The sequence below is a fragment of the Culex quinquefasciatus genome, chromosome 1 (genome assembly GCF_015732765.1).
Source record: "Culex quinquefasciatus strain JHB chromosome 1, VPISU_Cqui_1.0_pri_paternal, whole genome shotgun sequence".
NCBI lineage: Eukaryota > Metazoa > Arthropoda > Insecta > Diptera > Culicidae > Culex > Culex quinquefasciatus.
In genome coordinates, this window is record NC_051861.1 from 36,884,738 (window position 1) to 36,908,386 (window position 23,649).

General features: G+C 34.4%; 1 protein-coding gene across 3 annotated transcripts in view; it reads left to right on the forward strand.

Annotated features, from left to right (window-relative positions):
* Window positions 1-23,649, forward strand: part of LOC6048394 — a 242,647-nt gene that overhangs the window by 121,014 nt on the left and 97,984 nt on the right. For all 3 annotated transcript variants that reach the window (XM_038249625.1, XM_038249631.1, XM_038249638.1), the window contains exon 4: window positions 2,454-2,906. The gene's annotated coding sequence lies outside the window, so the exon portion shown is untranslated. The remainder of the gene's footprint in view (window positions 1-2,453; window positions 2,907-23,649) is intronic.

Below are 23,649 nucleotides of genomic sequence, written 5' to 3' on the forward strand. Positions count from 1 at the left end.
AATTTTTGTTATTTTAACAGTATTTGTTATTGCAATGGCATGAATTTTGTTATTACCATCTGCCCGGGCATGGGGAAATACCGGGGAAAGTGACATTCGTAATCCGCTTTTCAAATCGGATCAGTAGCCGAGTAAGAGAGAGAGAGCAGTCGATCTTTGATAGGATAATTGAATTAAATCGGATCGGATCCGATTGAGTTCACACGAGCAGCGTATGTGTGCCCATTTTCACGTAATTGATAGAGGATAGGTAAAGTGAAAATATGGGAATGGATCGATTGTTGATAACATACAAGTGGCATTTTTTCATCAAATATTAAGATTTCATTCGATTTCTTTAGATTTCTTTAGATTTCTTTAGATTTCTTTAGATTTCTTTAGATTTCTTTAGATTTCTTTAGATTTCTTTAGATTTCTTTAGATTTCTTTAGATTTCTTTAGATTTCTTTAGATTTCTTTAGATTTCTTTAGATTTCTTTAGATTTCTTTAGATGAGCAGTTCTCTTGGATTTCGGTCATTCGATTTTTTTTATTATTTTTTAATCCGACTGAAACTTTTTTGGTGCCTTCGGTATGCCTAAAGAAGCCATTTTGCATCATTAGTTTGTCCATAAAATTTTCCATACAAATTTGGCAGCTGTCCATACAAAAATGATGTATGAAAATTCAAAAATCTGTCTCTTTTGAAGGAAATTTTTGATCGATTTGGTGTCTTCGGCAAAGTTGTAGGTATGGACACAGACTACACTGAAAAAAAATGAGACAATGTAAAAAAAAATTGGTGATTTTTTTATTTAACTTTTTATTACTAGAACTTGATTTGCAAAAAAACACTATTTTTAATTTTTTTATTTTTTGATATGTTTTAGAGGACATTAAATGCCAACTTTTCAGAAATTTCCAGGTTGTGCAAAAAATCTTTGAGCGAGTTATGAATTTTTTAATCAATACTGATTTTTTCAAAATTTTTAAACCAAGACTAACATTTTAAAAGGGCGTAATATTGAATGTTTGGCCCTTTTGAAATGTTAGTCTTGTGTTGAAATTTTTTAAAATATTGTTTTCGAAAAGATCGGAAAATTTCACAAATGTTTCATATATTAACATTGAAAATCGGACCATTACTTGCTGAGATATCGACAATTAAAAATGGTGGGTTGTTTGGGTGAGACTTAGAAAACATCAATTTTCCTGTTTTTAAACCTTTGCATCGCAATATCTCAGCAACTAAAGGTCGTATCAACAAAGTCCGAATATGCAAAATATAGAGAATTTTCTCAGCTTTTCAAAAACATTTTTTTCAAAAGTGTGCAAAATGTGCACTATTTAAAAAAATAAAAACTGCGACTATTTTCAAAAAAGTTACCTAAAAATGGCTATAACTTGAAAACGGTGCACTTTATCAAAATTTCACTAAAGTACTTTTTGATTGCAAATTTGATTTTACATCGAAAAAGGAAGTTGAAATTCTTTTGCGACCAATATTTCATTTTTTTGAAAAAATCAGCATTGATTAAAAAATTCATAACTCGGTCAAAGATTTTTTGCACAACCTGGAAATTTCTGAAAAGTTGGCATTTAATGTCCTCTAAAACATATCAAAAAATTAAAAAAAATTAAAATAGTGTTTTTTTGTAAATCAAGTTCTAGTGATAAAAAGTTAAATAAAAAAATCACCAATTTTTTTACAGTGTATCATTTTTTTCAGTGTAGTCTGTATCCATACCTACAACTTTGCCGAAGACACCAAATCGATCAAAAAATTCCTTCAAAAGATACAGATTTTTGAATTATCATACATTATTTTTGTATGGCTGCTGCCAAATTTGTATGGAAAATTTTATGGACAAACTAATGATGCAAAATGGCTTCTTTAGGCGTACCGAAGGCACCAAAAAAGTTTCAGTCGGATTAAAAAATACAAAAACTAAAATTGAAGAAAAAAGACTGATTTCGTAGAGAACTGCTCAGATTCCTTTAGATTTCTTTAGATTTCTTTAGATTTCTTTAGATTTCTTTAGATTTCTTTAGATTTCTTTAGATTTCTTTAGATTTCTTTAGATTTCTTTAGATTTCTTTAGATTTCTTTAGATTTCTTTAGATTTCTTTAGATTTCTTTAGATTTCTTTAGATTTCTTTAGATTTCTTTAGATTTCTTTAGATTTCTTTAGATTTCTTTAGATTTCTTTAGATTTCTTTAGATTTCTTTAGATTTCTTTAGATTTCTTTAGATTTCTTTAGATTTCTTTAGATTTCTTTAGATTTCTTTAGATTTCTTTAGATTTCTTTAGATTTCTTTAGATTTTTTACTGTTTTACTGTTTTACTACTAGCTCAAAGTAATTTGACAAAAATTCCACACTTGAAATTAAGGAACAGTTTTGCTTCATCCACACGTTAATGGTGTTCATAATTTTTAACTTTCTTTTTCTCCTTTCATTTTTCTCATTCCAGATTCTCACTCAACTCAATAGCACACCAACTTTGAGAGTGCATTAAACGCCCTTTTTTCGGAACGCAACCGGCGAACGCAAAAACTTGATACAAAGTGCATAAAATTAACCACCTTCAGTGTGTCAAAGAAAAAAAATCTCAGCTCTTCATCATCATCCAACCGTGAAATACCGTTTCAGTATCGCGCTCGCACCTTTCTGAAAGTGCAGAACGCACAGAAAAAAACCAGGAAGCAATTTTCAGGTTGCCCGGTCCAACCGTAAAAAAAGAAGCCCCGCGTTGACCACTCAATGTTCTGGTCCGCAACGTGAACGATCACGCCCGTGTCAACCCGGAATGGCCACCACCGGAAACTGTCCCGCCCAGCTCACCTCACCGGAGAGCCGGACGTAACGCATCTCGCGCCAGCAGTGTGTGGTGATAAATGGCGTGACAGAGAGAGCTTAAAATTTGGTGAGTACCCATAAATTATCACGAGGGGGCAGTTATGGTCTGTCCACACATACCGTTGCCACCCAGAAGCCCACGGCGGCCAATGAGTAAATCAATGTTGCTTACCTTGTTGGCAACATGCGACCCCGCGTTACGCCGGGGTCAGTGATGGAAGTGTACAGCTTATCCTAAACTTCAACTTCAAGTAGAAAAAATAATAACAGCTTCTGATAAAATAACAAGATTTGGTATTGAAGTGATACTATATTGAAAATGTTTAATAACACGCTAATAAGAGGAAATGTTATACATTTCAAAAACTCTCCTAATAACAAGATTTGTTATTTGTTTGATATTCTGACTTAGAAATAAAATTACCATAAATCGCACAAATGGAAAAGTTTTTAAGTTTCCATAACACAATCTGTTATTATGTTTTCTTTTGATAAATATGTTTAGATCTTTGGCATAATTTTGACCATTTTCGTCGGGGTCATTATTTTGGCCATGAAATGGGGTTCTTCGGCTAAAATTATTCCAAAAAGTTGAAATTTTGAAAGCTGATTTTTTTTAAGTTATTTGATATACCCCCTAAGGGACTTTGCTAATATTGACTAGAACTATGGAATAATTTTGACCAATTTAATTGTGGTCATTTATTTCACCATGAAATGGGGTCCTTAAGCTTAAATTAATTTGATAAAATTAACTTTTGAAAAATATTTTTTTAAGTTTGTTGTATTCTCTAAGGGAATTGATTTATTTATAGAGAATTTTTGAAATGTGAATAACAAAAATTGTTATTATTTTCACATCGCGAGAAAGTCGGAGCTGATGTTGAAGTTCGAGCTGGAGTGAGACCTCGGAGACGGCATCGGATTCAGCTAGTTTTCAGCAACTTTCACTTGGAGTCCGAATCTGTGAAGTCGGGTATTTTTGGAGACCTGAAGTCGGCGTTGACGTCATATCCTGCATCCAGAGTCGGAGTTGTCTACAAAGTATGGATTCAAAGTTGCTTGAAGGAACCAGACTCTGCAGCCCTGACTAGTACAAAAGAGTGATGGCAACTTCAGGTTTATTTGGAAACGGCAAATACACCAAAACAAGAACTTTTTTTTGTTATAGAGACATACAAGTTCAATAACAATTTTTGTTATTATGCTGCTCCACCTCTCCGCACAAAATAACAAATCTTGTTATTCCTTCATGATTGCTTCTGTGTTATTGGTTTGTTATTGCAATAACAACATAATAACAGATTAAGTTGTTCTTCGAACAAATCTTTGTTATTGATTTTTGTTATTGTAACAACTAATCCGATCATCCCAATAACATATTTCGATCTTCTCACAATATCAAAAACTGACCTTCCCAAGTTATTTCCGTCTGCTCGGGAAGCTTGCCAAAGATTTTGAAATTTTCAACCGAAAACACATTGCTCACGATTGCATCACCTACCATTGATCAGAGACGAGGAATTAGTTAGATATGTCGCATGATACATTTTGTGCCAGAAACGTTCAACCGGTACAACTATCGAACCGGTTGGATGAACCGGTTCATCTGAATCGGTTCAATTTTGTTATAGAATGACTTTTCAGGAAATTTGAAAGAGTTAGATATGTTGCATGATACATTTTGTGTCAGAAACGTTCAACCGGTACAACTATTGAACCGGTTGGATGAACCGGTTCATCTGAATCGGTTCAATTTGGTTATACAATGACTTTTCAGGCAATTTGAAAGAGTTAGATATGTCGCATGATACATTTTGTGCCAGAGATGTGCAACCGGTACAACTATTGAACCGGTTGGATAAACCGGTTCAGCTGAATCGGTTCAATTTTGTTACAGAATGACTTTTCAGGCAATTTGAATGATTTAGATACGTCGCATGATACATTTTGTGCCAGAAATGTTCAACCGGTTCAGATGAATCGGTTCAATTTTGTTGCAGATTGACTATTCTAAAATTTTGAGAAGTTAGATATGTCGCATGATTATGTTTCTAATGAAAAGTTATGTTTTTATTCTCTTACTGATGTTATTATATAGAACAATAAATGTTTACTTAACTTTTTTAGTAAAACTTTATGTAAAACGTAGTCTTTTTATATTTTTTACATAAAGATCAGGTGAAGACCTTTCCAAAGCACTATAAAACTTTGAGTTTTGGTCATGTTTTGCATAAGATATAAATTTTACAAATTTACTGTAACGCATTTTGCTCGGATATTTTTCGTTCACCCCTCCCTCCCGAGCCCCGCCCTGAAATCCACTAATTTGCATATTTTTCCTTAAAGTAGACAATCTAACGGTTCCAAAACACTATAAAACATTGAAGTTTGGTGCTATTTTGCATATTTCCCAAGCCTGCGAAAATTTACTGTAACGCATTTTGCAGGCTTCGGGTTGTACAGGGAATTTTTTTCTTCGGGTCTTGACTGTTAACTAAAAAAGGAAACGGCAAAATTAAAAAAAAAGCAAATCTGATATCCGGATATTGGAGATATTTCCTTTTTCACATCCCTGATTTCGTAACACCTCAGCAGTGTTGTCGCGGTTCCCGAGCAGACAGAAATAACTTGGGAATAACATTTTTTGATATTTGACAATACTAGGCCAATAACATTTTATGTTATTTATAACAGGATTTGTTATTCGTCGTTTTGATTTTTTTGTTATTGGATTGTTATTGTGATAACAGACTAATAACATTTTAATTAATTCTTCCGACAAATCTTTGTTATTATTTTTTGTTATTTTAACAACTAATCCGATCATCCCAATAACAGTTGGAGTTATTCTTCCATAACAAATAAGTTGTTTTGGCTAGCAACCAATATTAGACCAATAACAAATTTTGTTATGATAACATAAACTGTTATTAAACTCTTATGCAAAAATGGATTTTTCAAGAAGATTCCATAACATTTTCTGTTATTTTAACAGTATTTGTTATTGAAATGGCATGAATTTTGTTATTACCGTCTGCCCGGGTTCGCTCCCTCGAATCGTGGTTCAAATGATACGTCATCCCGAGCAGACGGAAATAACGGGGGAATAATTTTTTTTGTTATTTAAAAATACTAGTCCAATAACATTTCATGTTATTTATAACAAGATTTGTTATTCGTCATTATATTATTTTTTTGTTATTGGATTGTTATTTTAATAACAGACTAATAACATTTTTAGTTATTCTTCGAACAAATCTTTGTTTTTGTTATTTTAACAACTATCATCCCATTTACAGTTGGAGGTATTCTCCCATAACAAAAAAAAATATTCCAAAGTTGTGTTGGCTTTCAATCAATATAAACCAATAACAAATTTTGTTATGATAACATAAACTGCTATTAAACCCTTATGCAAAAATGGATTTATCAAGAAGATTCTGTTATTTTAACAGTATTTGTTATTGAAATGGTATGAATTGTGTTAATACCGTTTGCCCGGGATGACGCTCAAGTGTGGTTTGCTCATGATTGCTCCTCAGACAAATCACCAACTCCGGCCAAATCCGGTGGAAAATTTTCCGCGCCCCACAATGTGGTGCTCCTGGATATGCCCAATTTTTGCACAACATTAAAGTGTGTCCCTCGCGGATGAAATGTGGACCAACTGACCAGGGAAAGCGCCCCTACGCAGGAGTGCGGTGAAAATTTATGGGACACAACCTCGAAATCGGTGCGTTGAATAAACATACGGGCCAGTCTGGGGGAGTGGGTTGGAAATTAAGTGCCAAAGAACTTTTAAATGGCCAGTACCCCGTACACATTAATTTAATTGGATGGTGCGCTCTCCGCGAAGAGATAATAATCGAAATTGGGGTTTCAAAAATGTGAAATTGTGAGGAAAGTTGAGCATCTAGATAAGAAACTTTTAATTACAATTTGTTTAGCTTTTTAGCTAATAAAAGTAGCTTTTATTTGAAACGTATAAACTCCAGCCAAATTCAATTCAAAGACTGCCACGTTCCGGAGAAAAATAAGTCCCACTCAATTGCTCGCGCCACGCCTGATTGAACCACGAAACGACGCCAAACCGGTTGGAAAGTGAAAAATCCGTCTCTGACACGAAGAGGTTTTCCGCACCGGCAGCTTTCCCGGTGTGCTGCAAAGATTCAAACTCCCGAAGCCCTAAGTTATGTGTGTGAGTGTGAGCTGGAATAATCGAGCAGAAAATTACTGTGATTTGCTGTAATTGATTCCGATAATTTTGCAATCTACCACCAATCTGGAGTCGCAGAAAAGGAGATTTTTTTTTTCATTTCCCACTCCAAAGTTCAATTTTGCTGCATACTGCATCAAATTTACACCATAATTCCACTTTAACCAGTCTGGACGGGAAACGAAATCTTCACAGCTCGATGAATATTTCCAGCCGCGGTTATCGATGTGGACATGTTTTTCGTCGGAAATTTAATCGGGCGATTACAGGAAGAGGCAGAAACATGTTTTTTGCTGTCTAATGAGTTGAGTAATAATCTTTTTTTTACACATGTAAATCGGAACTTATGACGAGTCACGAATTTAGTAATTACTTTTTAATTTCTTGTTTAAACCTAAACTTAAACTCAAACAAGGATTTTCGTTCATAATTAAAAGTCAACTTCTTAGAATTCAAAATTCCAAGGAAATGAAAAAAAAAACAATTTCCAGTTGTTTGACGTTACCCTGAACAATTTCATCTCAAGCAAAAAAATCCCCCCCTGCACGCGACCGACTGTCACTTCAAGCGTCCGACAGCCCGTCAGCTGCGGACAATTGAACCTGTCAAAAACGTCCAATCACGGATTCGCGGATCCTGCACTCAGTGCCGGTAGTGGATTGGAATTTCAGCTTTAACTTGTTTTTGATGGATGTCGACAAGCTTTAATTTCTGCTTGGGCTATTAAAGACGAACACTTTACCCTGCACAAATCTATCCAGTATGGCAACCTTGCCGTCGAAAACGACTTACTCGATCTGCGAGAATTTTCTTGTGCCGATGAATGGAAAGGTTCCTTCAACGATGGACAAAAAAAACGAAGAAAACTAATCCTATTACGAAGAATAAATGAATGAAAATAAGATAAAAGACTTAACACAACACTTGGTAGATCCACACACACACACACGCCGGAGATGCCATCTGACATGGAAAGGAAGAAGGAGTTACACAATCATGCTTTCCGATGGAGAGGCAAGTCTGCAGTAAAGCACTTGAAGGCGACAGGTTGTGAATCACTTTGTGCAGATTTGCACCCCTTTGCGGAAAAGATCAACATAGAGTTATCTAAGCCCGCTCTAACGCACACTAGCACGCCATTTGTTTTGCTGGCTGGTACAAAATTTAACCTCAATCTTTTTCGTGTACGTACACGCAATACATGCGCACGTAGATAACTCTATTCCGCAGTCTAGATGGGGCTAAAGAGCTGAGGATTTACTTTTATGCGCTTGATTATCTCTGATGTGTAAGGTTGAAACTATGTTTTTTTCTTTTTACTGTTGCAAAACAAGTCTTTGAAATCTGCAGCTAGAAAAGCTGTCAGGAATCTTGAATTCAATAAATAAAAATAAATACGGCATCTCCAAAATTTACACAGAAAATCAGGGCGTTAAATAATCATTGTTAAAAGTTTCAAATATCTAAGGAATGATTTGCACAATAAAATTACACTTTTAGACACTTTTAACTGTTTTCTCAACGATAACTCGTGATGTTTATAAGCAAACCCCTTATGTTTGTATATCAAAATTTTTGTAATTGTCTGTTCTGCAACTTTGTAGAACATTATCACACTTTAAACATAACTTTGCAAAGTTAGAAAAAACACGAAATTTTAAAATGAACAACAGCAATTTTGTTCTAAACGAAAAAATTACCCTTCGCAAGGTCAATGAAGATTCGAAAAGTACATTAAATTTCCCTTAAAATTACATGTTCCAAAAATTTTAACAGTCGAGTAACGAAAAATAGCAAAATTTTAAAAACTTTTTTAGTGTTTTTTACGATGAAAAATACTTTTTTCGGAATTTTGAGTACGCCGTCAAATCGGGCGTCTAATTTTACATAAAAGCCCCTTTGACACCAAATTTCTATCTCATCACCGTTTCAGGCTGCAAATTATTGAAAAACACCTCTTTTTTTCGCATGTTCAAAAATGGAAGGGGTCGTACCGCCCCTCCGTCACGAGATATCAAAAAACGGACCTCGGATTCGTGATCAGGGACAAAAGTTACCCCTTAGGACAAAGTTTCACGCAAATTGAAGAGAGGACGGGGCAGCTACTGTGTGAGTTGGCAGTGAATTACCCTTACAGATTATTGCACATTCTGCAAATTTCTTAAAATTGGACATTTGATGTCCCCTAAAACATATGAAAATTTTTTAAAACAAATTGAAAATAGTGTTTTTTTGCAAACTAAGTTTAAGTGACAAAAAAGTGAAATCAAAAATCACAATGTTTTTACCGTGTATCATTTTTTCAGTGAAGTCCTTATATATACTTATAACTTTGCCGAAGACACCAACTCAATCAAAAATTCCTTCAAAAGAAACCTGCACGGAAAAAAATCAATTCAGTGCAAATGCACCATACTCATGAATAAATTCCTTCGTGGTTCTCACATTCATGAACTTCATTCACAATTACGGGAATTGATTTTTTCTGTGTGATGAAAATTAACCAGTTCCTGATTCATTATTACATAATTTTTGACAGAAAATCTGTCAGCATTTTCTGATAAATATTACCATCATTTTTTCTGTGTATTATAAATTATCATGGGTTTTAAAAAACTAAGTTAAGGTGTGACTTTTAAGCTTAAGAATTAAGAACAACACAAATTAACAAAATGAAAATTAACAAATCAAAATAAACAAAGCTGGCAAAGATTAAAGCGATACACTCAACCCCCGGTGGTTGGCCCCAAAGTCGAACTAAAATGTGACGAACTGTCACTTTTTACACGGCGCTCACGCACACTATCAAAATAAACGTTTGGTAGTGTGTGTGAACTCCGTGTATAGAGGGTGTCAAACTAAAAAGTGGCCCCGTTCGTTTAACAATAGTTGGTGTTGTTGGTTTTCAGCGCCAGTCAAGTGGCAAAGTTAATTTTGAACATAGCAAGTAGCGCGTCCATCCCGGGAATTCCCGGGACAAAATTCCCGGGATTTATCCAAAACCGGGAATTCCCGAATCCCGAGATTTTCCATAATTTGTCCCGGGAATTCCCGAAATTATAAAAAAAACAATTTTTAGTCTGGAAATTTAGATTTGGTTGTGGATATAGATGAACAGTTGAATACCTCATAAAAGATAATAATTTTAAAGCATTATAACTTGTGTTCGGCAAGAATCAGCCTTATTTGGTGCATTAGGGAAAACTGTTGAAATTACCGATCGGCAAAATGCCTAGCGCTTTAAAAAAAATGATTGAGATATCTAGGTATATTTATGATTTAAAATAAAAATCAAATCAAATTATGTTTCATCAAACACTGCCATGTGGGGCAAATCAGAACAAATGCAACGAATTAAGACACATATTAAGCCATTTTTTGCTTGATGTTTTGAATAACTTTGGTTAAAACAGGAACAGAACAAAACAATTTCACAGAACACCGGTTTTTTTAAATTTTTTGCTCTTAAATCTACTAACCTATTCAGACTGTATTCCTGTTTTTTCCTAGTAACTTAAAGATAATTTGTAATAGTAGTTTATGCAACAAGTTGCAAAGAGGATTTTTCAGCACGAGTCGTACATTTATGCAACGAGGTTCACCGAGTTGGATGAATACGAAGAGTGCTGAAAAAATCAAGTTTTGCAACGAGTTCCGTTCAACATTTTTTGCAAATCCGAAAAACACCCATTGAGTGAAATTTTAAGTCAAATTTTATGTATTTTGTCAATAAATCGTTTAAATAAAAAAAAATGTTGAAAAGTGTTACTTTTCGAAACAAGTGCTGAAAAGTTCAACTTTTCAGCACCCATTTCAGTGCTGAAAAGTAGAACTTTTCAGCATTTATTTTGAAAAGTGTTGCTATTCGATTCTGTTATTTTGGTACAGAAAAGTAGGCTATTTCGTCGTTCAAGAATGACAAGAAAAGTAAGTAGTTTCACGACGGAATTGCAAAAAATATGTTTTTGCAAAAGTTTTATTGTAAAAGTTGAATTTTTCAATACAAGTTTCAATAATTTAAATTTTTATTTTTATTTTGACGGTGAATTTATTTGACACATGGAAAAAATTCAATTCAAAAGTCGCTAATTCAAATTCAAAACTTATAAAAAAAAATCTAAACTTTTGCATTGACAGTTGTCATTTTATTTGTAGTCACCTCTTGTTTTTTAAAGATATTTTCAAATAAATTTTTCAAGTTTTTCTGATCATGTCATATAAAAAAAATATTTATAAGTTTATTAAATTTGAATCACTTTGTAGTTCATTTCAAGTAAAAATCACAACAAAGAACAAAAAAACTTACATTAATTCTCTTTAAGCAATTTAAAACTTGTCGTCCTTGTTTAGATTGAAGAGTAGATTATCACCAATTAATATGATTGAGCTAATTCTATGATTTTAAGCTTGAAAAACATAACAAATATAATAAAAACATAGATTTTATGACTGTTTCATAAATTTCCCGGGATCCCGGGAATTCCCGGGATTCCGAAAATATTTTTCCCGATTCCCGGGATATTTGGACGCCCTAATAGCAAGTACCATTTTTGCCTTCCTCATCTTACTGAGGAAAGGCTATTCAATCACTCAAAAAATTAAATTTGACCTCGTAGACCCACCCATCTGACAAACCTATCAAAAGTTATTGGCACTTAAGTGTTATTTATACACTTTTTTGAGGCCGGATTTTAGATATTGTGATAGAAATATTGTCTGAATCTTCCATGCGAACTATCGTTGGATAGGTTTTTTATCAGACTTTGCTATAGGGATGCGGGTTTTGGCCGGATATATTTGTTATCCGGATATCCGGATATCCGAATCTGGATAGAATATCCGGATAATATCCGGATCCACGGATATCCGGATAATTATCCGTAATTATCCGCTATCCGGATATTTTTTTTTAATCTAAACAAAAAAATAAATAGAAAAAATCGCTGTATGGCCATTATGTGCGGGATTTAGACCAATTATAAGGTAAGGGTCGTATAAAAGACCTCAAATACCAGTACCTCGCCGAAAACGATGATTGAATTCATGTTTTGCCTTTCTTACTAAAGAAAGGTATAGGTTTTACTTTAAGGCTGGACGTCATTTCCAGCTTCGTAAATATGTCGATTCAGAATGAATTTTAATCCGAAAAATCGCCAAAAAATCACACTGCATTGATTTTCGACGCTCTATCGATTCACCTTGACAGAACTCGTCTATCTCGAACCCTCGAATTTTGAGAAAATAAATTCCGTGGAGGTCGAGTGATGTTCGTATGAGGTAAAATTTTGCAAAATTTTGTGTCGCGCCGTTCTCAGCTCCCATAAATCCGATTTCGATTCTTCTAAATGCAGATGAAAGCTAGTGTGCTGAACCTGGGCGAGTTGCCGCGCAAATTTTGAATTATCCATCTGTTTTCGGATGTGGCCAGACTTTTCAACAAAATACACAGTTTTCAAATGAAAATATGGTCAATTTTTTTCATTTTCCTATCTTTTATTTATCACAAGTATTGCATTTTTCGAGCTCTACAACCTCCCAAATTTTCATCCAGATTCATAATATGGTTCTGGAGTTAGAGCCGTTTGATTAACCTACCATTAGAAAAAAAATCCCTAAAAAAAAGGTAAAAGCCCACCTGGTGACATTCGCCAACATTTTTCATTTCTGATTTTATCCAAAATTTCTTACTACATTCATAGTACAGACCATGAGTGAGCATCTGAAACAAATTTGACATCGATCGGCAATCCCGATCAATTTTTAGAACGATTTACTTTTTTGCCTTTCTTACTAAAGAAAGGTATGGGTTTTACTTTAAGTTAGGACGTCATTTCCAGCTTCGTAAATATGTCGATTCAGCATGAATTTTAATCCGAAAAATCGCCAGAAAATCACACTGCATCGATTTTCGACGCTTCGTCACCAAGTTGTCAAGTTGAGCTTCGAATACTGGCGCTAGAATGCTGGCGCACATATGTTTTGGTTCGACTTATACTCGTTTGTAGTAGCTTGTCTACCGATGTTTGCTTTTAATTGTAAGATATCGTAGCTTTTCGGTTTCTTTTGCTCTGTCCGTTTTTGCATAACTGTCCAATCTTTATGCAAAAACTTTTTTGACTTAGGACATTCATACCGCTACAAACAATTCGTTTTCCGTGTGCTCCTAAAATCGCCTTTAAGTTAGGCTTCATTTGGTCGTGATTTCGTAAGTTTATTTTAACATAGTTCATTGGATTCCAATAGGAGCTTTCTAAGCTTCGAAGCTTTATATCGTTTTCAAAGTTTTCAATGTTCGCAACGCCAATGGCTATCTACCTAAGGTTCTCGCGGTTGAGTGTGTAGTGGTGCGATTGTAAAAATAGCTATCTCTGACTCTCTCACTTTCGTATACGCTGAATGGCAAACTTCCCACTGTGCGGTTAACTCGGTTTTGCTTTGCGGCTGCTTTGTTCGGTTTTTGGGCTCGTACCAAAACTAGAAAATCAAACCGTGGTGTGTGTCGTCACGCATTGGAAGCTAGCTATGCTAGCGTTTGTCATAAACGCTTGTTTGATTAAGAATTTGTACGATTAAAAATATTCTATTTGTGAAAATTGCGTTTTCAATTTCTTTTAGAAAACACATAATTAATAATACCTTGCTTTCATCATAAGATTTTTTGTATCAAGTAAATGTTGTGAATTGAAAGAAGTTATATTCTTTAGTAAGAAAGGCTCTATCTCACCCCTGGTGGGATTAAATCGGGTTTTCCAAATATGTACACAAATAAATTGATTGAAGCACGGCTTACCTAAAGGTTATTTTATAAAACTTGAATGTACCTCTCTAACTCATCCTGGAGCTTGTTAGGGGAACTGTTACGAGTCAGAGAAACTGTTTTTCAAAATCTTGTATTGGTAAAAAAATTGAAGTTTTTATTCAATATATTTAAGCTAAAATTTTGAAAAAGTATCAAAAATCGCTGAAATTAAGATGTTTTTGTTGTTATTTCATCAAAACGTCAGTATTGAGTTCCCTAAATATGCCGTTAGTATCCTACATCATGGAAAATTATTTAATTCGGTCGTCAGTTTCGAAAATAGCAAATGCAAAGCCTACTAATTACACGACGTTGCAAGCATATGTCTCAAAGGGTACGAAACGAACCCGAGATTTGACCAAACTTGCAAGCGATTTAAATTGCATCTATTACACGCAAATAACATTCCAAAAGGGCGTAGCTTCAAAACATCACTGTTTACACGAAATTTGATTCCAGATTCGGATTTAACGGTCAAAATGACTACAAGAAACATACCCTAAAGGTAAGAACAAGATTGTCCGTCAGGCCTGAACGCAAACGCAAAATTTTGCGCCTGTCATCATAGCCTGTCAGTAATCGACCATTGAACAAAGCAACCCCTGCAGATTGTTCGACTGACAGTTGATGGAAAAATCGAACTGGCACAGCGTTCTGCGTTCACCACTGCGTCGAACGGACAATCTTGTTCTTAGCTTAACCTTTAAGACTTTTACTTGCAACGTCGTGTAATTAGTTCGCCTTGCTTCTGAATTCAGAGAAATTTTGAAAATTTTGGCACTTTTTTTTCTCACTAAATCTCAAATATGTGAGTGTCGAAATTGAATTTTCTCAAAAGGAAAAATGTTTGCCGTGAAATTTCCTACAAGCTGCATGCAATGGTTTTGCTAAGGAAAATGGGTTAACCTAAATTAAATGAGCATTTCTGAAAAAGTTTCGAAAAAATGCGATTTTTTCAACATAAATCAGCCTGTGAGAAGACAAAAACTTAAATTTTGGTCTAATATTGATAGTGCATCTTAATCGATGGACAAAAACCTATCGTTTAAGCAAAATACACTCCAGATTGAACCAGTTTTTGTATTGATTCCAAGCGATTTAAGAAAATTTGTTCAAAAACGTTTTTTTCATTTTTTTTTCTTGTCTAAGAAAACATTGTTCCTAACGTCATAATCTATCATTTAAGATGTGAGCACCTGAAATTCCTCGACATGACCTTAAAATGGGACAGGTTAATGACCACCAATATCATTAAAAATCTCCACATTAATTTTTGTTGAAAATATCCGGATAGTACGGATAGTGCGGATAATTATCCGGATATCCGGTGATCCGGATAACGGATATCCGCACGGATCATTATCCGGATATTCGGATATCCGGATATGCGGATAGCCGCATCCCTACTTTGCTATGAGCCAGAAATATTGAAGGTCTGCGAACCCTATCAATAGAAATGAGTAATAAAGTTGATTTGTTCAACATGTTAAGGGGGAATGTTGCTAATTTTACTGAATGTATTGACTTTATGAATGTGAGGAAGGCACCAACCACCTAAAGGTGGATTAAGTAACGTTTTATTAATGCAATGGTTGGGATAGATTTCGTGAGTAAGATTAACACGCATCAATATTTCATAATTCATAAAAAAAATCTAAAACTGACGGTCCATTGGACTTTCAGCACGCATTTCAAATTAATTGAATTTAATTAAATCATCCCTCCTGTTGCATAACACTTCAAATTCTGCAGACGGAACTATTCGTGCCGGCTTCGCTAGCCATCGATTATTCCAACAAGGATACAATTTTCCAAAGAACCTGCAAGAAAGAAAAGATATAATCCGTTTTAATTTTCCCACCCGTTTTTCATCATCGTTTCATTCGCCCTCAATTATGTTTCCTATTCAAGCCAGGAAAAGTGGGAAGAATAAGAAGAAAAGAAGAAACGAGCCAAGGGGTCACCCACTTCCGCCCTCCTGTGACCCCCACACCGCCAATGGGAAAAGTTTTACAATCGTTTTTTCTCTACAATTTGGTTCGGTTGGCCAGCCGAGACCAATCTGACGCCGCCGCCACACCGTTTCGGAACAGCTTTTCCTGATCTGATAGATATTGCAATAATAACCTTTTTCACGGCTCACCGGTTTCGGTTCTCGCCAACGGGAAATTAGAATTGGACTGCCGTGCCCGGGGATGTGTGAGAGCGTGTGTGTGTGTGTTTGGCAGGATATATGGACAAAAAAGGCGATCCTGACAGGGACGATGTGAAATTTATTTGTGATTTGAAAAAGTTGTAGGGGGAGGGCGGCCCAATTTTAGGGAAGCCAAGAGGTCAGTTTTCCTTTTTTAAACGATGTGATGTTTTGAAGAGTTAAACTTGTGAAGTTGTGATCCTTTTCGATTTGACTTATCAGCAAAAAGGATATTGATCCTAGATGAAACGAAAAAGAAACTGTGCAAGAAAAAGTATCAAAATATCATGATTTCAAGGCATAAACCTTGCCTGAATCCACCATAAAAATAACATGATATTATTTAGTCTTTTTTAGGCATAGCTTTGAAAAGACAAGACAAAAAATACACTCATAACTATTTTTATCAAGCTTTAATTTAGTTTTGAAAATCCCTCGACCATGAAGTAATACAAAAAACAAATTCAAGATCGATACCCGTCTCGCATTGTTTGTACATTTTAAACTAGCATCTAGCCAACATATGAGCACTCTCGGTCAACGGGACACCAAGTGTTAAGGTTAAAAACGTCAAAAATATTTTTTTGTATATTTGGATTGATTTAAACATTATTTGAAAAGTTTTCAATGTTTAGTTTCGCAAAAGTTTTTTTCGCTCAAATTTTTATTTTCGTCAAATCTTACATTGTTTGAAAACTAATGATTGCAAAACAACTAAACTAGTGTAAAATACATTTTAAAACACTTTTTGAAATCATTTGTTGTTCATTGTTGAGCCATAGTTTGTTATTTAAATTTTCATATTTTTTTATTTTTTTGCCATAGCCGAGGGACAAAAACTTTGAAAAATATTTGCATCGGCCTTAAATATCAAAATTCAAAATGCATCTCAAAGGACTTGAAAAATCCAACAAAATGCGAGTTGAAGCATCCTGATTGGTTCAATCTAAAGGGAGGCATTTTAGTGCAAAAAAAGCACAATTTTCATACTCAAATAAAAAAGTGTTCCATTCAGATATCAACTCGATTTGACCTGGAGCTAGCAAGGGACGCCTGGGACTACCTTCTGAGACTGTTAATGCTTTGGGTAAGGCAGTTTAACACATAAAATTGTCACTTTCACTTTTGGTGAATTGTTTGGTTGTAAATTTTTGCTCGCGGATCCCTTAGATCCCATTTTCTGGTGATAATTTTATCAAATTCGTTTTCCTGACACAATTTCACAATAGAAATACGGACCCTTTAAAATGTACAAATTTAAAAAAAATCATCAAAACAGCAGCTTCTTAATTTTTTTTTCAACTTTATTTTTTTTAAGAGTTAAAATGGATGAAAATCTGGATTTTTTTTAAAGGTCCAATAAACCAAATTTCAGTTTTTTGCTTTTTGGGTGTTTTTAATACCCCTTACTCAAGGGGGTTTCCAAAACACCCCAAAAGCAAACACTGGAAATTTGATTTATTGGACCTTTTAAAAAAAAACTCCAGAAATAATCATTGTTATGCATGTTTCGATTGCGAAATCTCTCAGATAGTAGTCCCAGATGTCTCGTACAAGCTCCAGGTCGAATCGAGTTGACATCTAGATAGAACACTATTTATGCACTAAAATTTATTTGATTGGGATGCTGGGGTGGAATCTAGTTATATGGGAAATTTGAAAATGATAAAAATCCAATCAGCAACACATTTTGTGGGTCCTTTTCGGGTCCCAAATAACCCCCAAAATTTGGGAGCGATTGGTTAAGCCCACGATTGGCGCAGAGCGAATGAAATTTGTATGGAAAGTACTATGGGGAAACTTGCATTTTCACATTTTTGAAAAAGAACCAGAAAATACGAAACAAACATGATTGTTGTTATATTTAGATGAACCTTATGTTCAGAAGACATTATTTAGGTAAGTTGTACCAAAATTCCTCAAATATATTAAAATGTTTGAAAGTTTCCGCTTGACTTGGCAGTGTTGGCAAAAAGTATTTTTTCCGAGTATTTTGAAATGTTTTTCTTGAACGCTCTGTAACTTTTGTTAGAAGAAATTTAGCACCATACTGTCTTCGAGAGAGTTGTTAAGGACATTCAGGGCTATACTTCTAAGGTGTTAGTTCCATCCATTAAATAATAAAACATGAATTTTGTAAGTTCAAAAATGTGAAAATGCAACTTTTCCCCATTTCATTCGCTTTGCACCAACCGTAAGCTTAACCAATCGCTTCCAAATTTTGGAGAGTTGCTTGGGACCCTAAAAGAGAACCAAAAAAAAAGTGTTGCTGAAAAAAACAGTTTTCGATTCCACCCTTCCCAAGTAACAATTTTAGTTTTATCATCATTTTGAAGAGGTTCTGCAGAACACTTGAGAAAATGTGAACGAAATGCCATTTTATCCTACATGCTGAGTTAAATACACATTAAATCAACAATAAAGATAAAATGGACTATTTTAGGAGGTTGTCCAGAGTAATAGTTCAGAATATCACAAGCTTTAATAGTATTATTTTTGCCTTATTAGAACTTTCGAGAACTCCTCAAAAGACGTTTAAAACTATCAAGCTTGCAAATTAGATTTGGTGTAGTCTGGAAGGATTCTTGAATACTATTTTAGAACATAATGAATTTATGTCCTCAATCAAGCTGCACCCCGCATTTTATTGGATTTTTCAAGACCTTTGCCTAACCCGGGCAGACGGTAATACCAAACTTCATGCCATTTCAATAACGAATACTGTTAAAATAACAGAAAGTGTTATGGATTCTTCTTGAAAAATCTATTTTTTCATAAGAGTTGAATAACAGTTTATGTTATCATAACAAAATTTGTTATTGGTCTGATATTGATTGAAAGCCACAACAACAACGGAATAACATGTTTTGTTATGGAAGAATACCTCCAACTGTTATTGGGATGATCGGATTAGTTGTTAAAATAACAAAAAATAATAACAAAGATTTGTTCGAAGAATAACTAAAAATGTTATTAGTATGTTATTACAATAACAATCCAATAACAAAAAAATCATAACGGCGAATAACAAATCTTGTTATAAATAACATAAAATGTTATTGGCTTAGTATTTTCAAATATCAAAAAATTTTATTCCCAAGTTATTTCCGTCTGCTACAGCCTTTTTAAAACTTTTGACAAATTTTAAGCTTCAAGTTTTGCGTCCCAATTGGCCCCACTTCCCGTTCACCTAGGGTGCTCATATTTTGGCAAGATGTTAGTTTTATGTGTACAAACAACCCCTGAAAATTTCAGGCAGATTGGTGAGGCCACAACGACGTCCCATACAAAGGGACTGTTTTTTTAATCGTACTTTTTAATTTTCTTACTTAAAACATCAAATTCGAGTTTTGTGACCCCATTTTAGTGAAATTAGAAAGGTTGATTCCCTATAAAATAACAAAGTTCATTTTTTCAATATTTCATCATCGCAATTCCAGGTGTAGGTGTAAAAAGAGGTTTGCAATTGCCGCAACAATCAAGCCTTCGGACACCTAGTTTCGAATAGGAATCTCGCAATCGAGAACGCCAAGGCAATGCTGTAGAGCGAATAATTTGATTTTGATTTTTTTTATTTTGGCCGCCATATTGGATTAAAAAAAATAAACCACTATAGAGTAGTTTAAGGGTCATACTAAAGCTCAACAATAAAAAATAGGGCAAAGAACTTTTTTTTCGTTATTCGATTATCCGAAGTGAAATTTGCAAAGGCCTTCGGATAATCGAGTCTGTCGCAGTCATCAACCAAATTGGTACATATTTCTATCGGAAAGATATTGAGGCTTCCTCAATAGTTCAATTTGTAGCATTTCCTTGCTGGAATGATATGATTTTTCAAGAAAAAGGCGTCATATTATCTTCTAAAGTAATAATAACTAATCTACCTTCGTTTTACCTCACGAATCTGCAATCAGATTTTTCCTAAACTTTCTATAAGAAGTATTTCTCTTTATATTTAATTTTCAACGTACTTGTTGTAACGGCATCGTGTTTTTTTTTGAGAAAAATCTATGCTGTGCTACGCTATGATTGAAAAATTGCGGTTTCGGAGCAATCTAAAGAAATTTCAAAAGGATCAAACATCCAATATTACGCCCTTTTGAAATGTTAGTCTTGATTTTTTTAATATTGTTTCGAAAAGATCGGAAAACTTTACGAATGTCGGACCATTAGTTGCTGAGATATCGACATTAGAAAATGGTGGGTTGTTTGGATGAGACTTAGAAATCTTCAATTTTCCTGTTTTTAAACCTTTGCATGGCAATATCTCAGCAACTAAAGGTCGTATGAACAAAGTTCAAAAAAGCAAAATAAAGAGAATTTTCGCAGCTTTTCAATGATATTTATCAAAAGGGGTAAACATGGACACTAATTTAAAAAAATAAATTACTGCGACTATTTTGAAAAAAGTCACCAACAAATGGATATAACTTGGAAACGGTGCACTCTATCAAAATTTTACTACAGTACTTTTTGATTGCAAATTCGATTTTACATCAAAAAATGAAATTGAAAAATTTTTGCGACCAATACTTCGATTTTTTTTGATAAAAATTGTATTGATTCAAAAAATCATAACTCGGTCAAAGATTTTTTGCCCATTCTGGAAATTTCTGAACAGTTGGCATTTGATGTCCTCTAAAACATATCAGACAATAAAAAAATAAAATAGTGTTTTTTTTTGCAAATCAAGTTTTAGTGACAAAAAGTGAAATTCAAAATCAATTTTTTAGCGTGCATTTTTTTTCAGTGTGGTTCATATCCATTTCTACAACTTTGCTGAAGACACCAAATCGATAAAAAAAAATCCTTCAAAAGATACAGATTTTTGAATTTTTACATATCATTTTTGTATGGACAGCTGCCAAACTTGTATGGAAAATTATATGAACGAACTAATGATGCATAATGGTTTCTTTGGGCATACCAAAGGCACCAAAAAAGTTTCAGCCGGATTAAAAAATACAAAAATAAAATCAAAGAAAAAAGATCGATTCCGTAGAGAACTGATCTAATATCTTTTTTTTTTCATTAGAGATTAACACAAACGATTATTTAGCATAACACTGCAAACAGTATCCTAATGAGCACCGACACTGCATGCTGCTCTCCGACGAACAAACCCTCTGTTGGTTCACTAAACAGAGTATCCAGCCCCATAGTTGTACTCATTATCCTCCATGACGATGACGACGACGAGGGACTCCACCACACCGCAGTGGTACAAAAACAATTCCAGTTTTCCGCGACAACGAACGATTTGTGCTAAATGGCCCCACCATATGTGCATAATATCATCGCGCACGTTCGGCTGTGTTCTTCCGGACGGGACAAACACTCGAAACGCACCTTCATCAAAACTGAACCGTGGTGAGTGGCCCTATTTTCGTCCCACGGGATCTATTTTGGGCTCATTGCTGCGAAAAAAGCTTGAAATAGTTTGAGCAACCCTAGTTTGGGCTGCATTTGCTTGCATCGTGATCCCTTTGTGCTATGTATGTGTGTTGTCACACACACACACACACACACGTTAGATGGTTTCCGCTGTCATGCTGACAAAACGATCATTTGTTCGCCGTCACATCTTGCGTCTGTCTCGCGCGCAAAACTTTTGCACACTGAAAAGTGACACGCACACACACACACACAAACACACTCACATTTGTGAACCATAGTGCCTGTCAGTGAACATGGTAATCATGAGCACACCACCATCACTAGTCGAGGCTGATATTTCAGCGAACGGTTGACTGACGGTGCTGCTCTCATAAACCAGAGCAGCAGCAGCTGTTGATGCTGGAAGAGAGAGAGAGAGTGCAATTTATAGGACTTGGAATAATTTTGGAATTTTGAGATTTATTGAACAGTTTGAGTGAAATTTATGGTAAAATATTGCAGATATTTGAAATATTTATTCATCAAAAATTTAAAAGAGAAATTTAAAAAAAGATAAAGATAACCAAAACTGTACGACATTACAATGACATTTAGACAATTTGGCAACCCTGTCTGATGTTATGAGTACCTACGTGATGGAAATTTACATGAAATTTAGGTTTCAAAGGTCTCAAATATTCATAAAATTGATTTAAGAATAACATTTTAAAAAGACCTTCGATTTCAAAAGAAGACATCCAACATTTGGCAACACTGTCTTAGGTTATGAGTACCTCATTGAAATTTAATTAACTTTCAACATAAACTAAACAACCTAAAAAAAATTTCAGCGGTTGTTTTGACATTTCTTATTTTTAAATAATTTTTAATAAAAATTCAAAATCAATTTGCACTTTTCTCCTAACAACTTTTGGTGTAATAAACCACAGCATCACATTAAAGACCACCAATAAATCAACTCCAAACATGATTTATACTTCCTAATATGTGAAATTTCGACCTCCTTGCTTCTTCCCCTCACAAAAAAAAGAAAAAAAGAATGACTGACCCCTGAGTTCACGCGGATGTCTCCAACATTTCCGCCAACACACACACATTTCCCCCTGAGGGGGCCATGTGTTAGAGGTTCTGGTGAATGTCGCATGTGCGATCAATCATACTGCTGGCAGCACCGACATGAACATCGTCGTCTCTCAGGCCGTTCACGTACATTAGGTTGATTGTTCCTGCGACAGCAGCAACAGCCCACTTTGGAAGCTGACGATGCTGCAAATTTGAGACGATTCTCGATGAAATTTGTTTCAGTTTTGAAGGAGTTTTCGAACTGCCATGAACATTGAACATCCGTTCGTCCCTTGCCGAGTTGGACGACCATCAAATGGCTTCAGAATGTGCAGCTACTGTTTCCAAATAAGGAAAGAATTCATCTTTTATATTCAAGATTTCCATGCAACTAAAGGGAAAAAAAGCTTTTCATTGGACCAAAATTCCCTTGAAGTCCTTCAGTTACAACTTGTCCATGGCCAAAGTCCTGCACCCGCCTTCTGCGTCGTGGCCACTACCAAAGCAGTCAACAGAGCCAAATCCCACATTAGTCAGCCATGCAACCAAGTCGCGTTATAAAGTGGAGCACATCAGTTTTTCACTGTACGCCATGTGCGTTGAAATTTGTGGAAATGATGGCTGGAACTGATCGGTGGTGCCAAAACTGTAAATCGACATTAAACATTAAACATTAAACATTAAACATTAAACATTAAACATTAAAAATTAAACATTAAACATTAAACATTAAACATTAAACATTAAACATTAAACATTAAACATTAAACATTAAACATTAAACATTAAACATTAAACATTAAACATTAAACATTAAACATTAAACATTAAACATTAAACATTAAACATTAAACATTAAACATTAAACATTAAACATTAAACATTAAACATTAAACATTAAACATTAAACATTAAACATTAAACATTAAACATTAAACATTAAACATTAAACATTAAACATTAAACATTAAACATTAAACATTAAACATTAAACATTAAACATTAAACATTAAACATTAAACATTAAACATTAAACATTAAACATTAAACATTAAACATTAAACATTAAACATTAAACATTAAACATTAAACATTAAACATTAAACATTAAACATTAAACATTAAACATTAAACATTAA